At 41.4% G+C, this 2,544-nt stretch overlaps 1 non-coding gene across 1 annotated transcript; it reads left to right on the forward strand.

The window, feature by feature from the left end:
* The first annotated feature begins 2,170 nt into the window (after window positions 1-2,170).
* On the forward strand, window positions 2,171-2,252 carry TRNAS-UGA (transfer RNA serine (anticodon UGA)). The gene has a single exon. It is a non-coding gene; the product is annotated as a tRNA-Ser (tRNA).
* Window positions 2,253-2,544: the final 292 nt, after the last annotated feature.

Genomic DNA, 2,544 nt, shown 5'->3' on the forward strand with positions numbered 1-2,544 from the left:
CTACCACATAAAGGAACAGAATCTGGGGGTGGCATGGAGGAGGAGGCAATCAGAATCACAGGCGCCCTTTACGAAGTAAAATGTCCATGGTTGCAACTCAAGTTTTTATGATGTTATTGTCATGAATGATATTATATTTATGCCGTAATTGGGTTAGAAGATATGTATTTTACTTCTTTTTCTGTTACTTGTCACTCACTACATTAAATGGCAATGCTAAAGACCTAAGATTGGAAAAGAACTCATTTGGAAATCCACACTTTTTAAAAATAAAACCTATAATAATTTTGATCTCTTGGCTCATTTCAGCAATATAAATCATTTTAAAAGGCAATTTGATTTTTTTTTAAAGCCTACAGTAACTCAAATAAGCTGAAAATTAAATGTTAAATCTAGGCATTTCACTTTTGAAATGCCGCAAAGAAAAATTAATCACAATTGTTCTTACCAAATACACATTAACTTTGTAATATATTCCTTTCCTTTGCTGTCTCCCCTTCCCCTCACCAAAAAAAAAAAAAACTTCAGTAGAATTTCTGATTGAACTATTTTAACCACAATCAATTCCCATTACTGTCAAGCTTTTAGGCAAGTGAAGAAAATTCTTAAAAGAGGAAGAGGAGATTAAGGAAGAGTAAGAGAACTTTCCGTTAAATATTATCACTCAACTGCACAGAAGGTAGGAATTTCTAAAAGACTTCAAGATACAACTAATAAATAGTAAGATTAAATTATAGGTTATCTCAGCACACACAGAATCTAAGAGATAAAAAGAAAAAAGACAAAACTTTACTTCTTCTTGGATAGTATCCTATTGGAAAAGTGCAAGTAATGTTCATATAGATAAAATTTATGCCTGGGAATGTCAGGAATAACATTGCTCCCATATAAGATTCATAGAGAAATGGAGACCACCCGTGTAGCTCTGCCAAATTAAAAACAAAAAGAGAAAATTTCTAAAAGCAAAGTCTCAAATTAGATAAAACTTATTCTTACAATTCTCAAGTATTTTGCTCTCCTTCCACAATTAAATGGATTTAGACACTTAGCACCTTTATTTAGTTAAGAGAAATGGTACTGAAAAGTCTCAAGAAAATTCACCCAAATATCAAGTGAGGTCACTTAACATCTGGCCTTCCAAAGGGCAAGGATTTGCCTTCCTGCCTTAATATGAAATGTAACATTATGAGAAAGATGGAGAAGTTCCCCTGAACAGTTACAAATACTTAAACTAGTAAAAGGTCCCTACTGTTTTCTGTAAATCTTCCATCAACACACAACTTGCTGCTCTGGGGGCGCCACGTGCTACGGAGCTGCGCGTGCGCCCTGGTATCACCGGCGCCAATTCTCGTGCCTCGTTCCCCGCCTCATTCTCTGAGGTGAGCGACCATGGTACAGACCTACCCGGTTCTGAGAACTTTAACGAAATAACGTAAATAAAGCACCTAGCGCAGTAGCTACACTTAACAAGGGAGGAAATTAATGGCATTTAAAGGTAAAATGCAGACCTAATGCACAGAACTTTGTTCTCAAACCACCTGCAAGTGTCCCCATCACTTGAGAAAGCTTGGGAAACACTCGGGACACGATTTCTTCCAGTAGGGCTCAGCAACGAGGGAGTCATTGTGGGGAGAAGAATGAAAGATGACTGCATGAGCAGGAGCCTGCGAGAAACGAGCCCGCGAGCAGCGGCCGACTCCTCACGCCTTCACTCACACCTCCCTCTCATTCCGCAGAAAGAGGAGAGCTCGACGCGACCAACGCGGCAAACGCAGCCGGAGACGCAGAAACTTTCCAGCGCGCGGGCCCGGAGCACTAAGCGAGACGAATCTTTGTTTCACAGTTCTCTCGGTGACGTAATGAGGAAGCGGGAGAGCAAAAACCAGGTCAGAGACCAGAAGCCAAGCAGGGTTGCGACTCTCGATTTTCCGAGCGCAGGGAAAGGCTTCTAAGACCCTCCTTTAAAGGCGTTTACTTAAACTACTTAAGGGAGTTTCTATTATTTCTTCGCGTTCACGGGGTAATTCCCGCAATTTGGGCAGTCAGCACCGGCCACCTCTCACACAGCAGAGCTCGCGGAGGTTGTAAGCCCCACCCACTCGTGAGGCTGGTGCGCATGTGCCCAGTTGTTTTGACACTAAAGTGTTTCCGCCTACTTTTCTTCTTCGTGGCAGCGATGGCCGAGTGGTTAAGGCGTTGGACTTGAAATCCAATGGGGTCTCCCCGCGCAGGTTCGAACCCTGCTCGCTGCGGAAGTGGATGACTTCTATTTTACCCACTTCCAACAGATGCTGTCATAAAATAATCCGTACTCTTCCGGCTGTATTCCCCTATCTGCCCGCTAAATGGCCCGACTGCAGAGAAGTTAAATGTGTCAAAGAAAAGCCAGTAAATGTCAATGCTGTAAACATACGCTGTTTACGCTAATGGGAATAGTCTTCATTCCCTTTATACTAAATAGTAACTAACGGTTTTAGAATCTTGTTCCTTCTTCACAAAATAAAAATAAAATGAAGATAAATATTGGCGGGAATTTTCAGGCTA

Source organism: Eschrichtius robustus, chromosome 7 (assembly GCF_028021215.1).
Source record: "Eschrichtius robustus isolate mEscRob2 chromosome 7, mEscRob2.pri, whole genome shotgun sequence".
Taxonomy (NCBI): Eukaryota; Metazoa; Chordata; class Mammalia; order Artiodactyla; family Eschrichtiidae; genus Eschrichtius; species Eschrichtius robustus.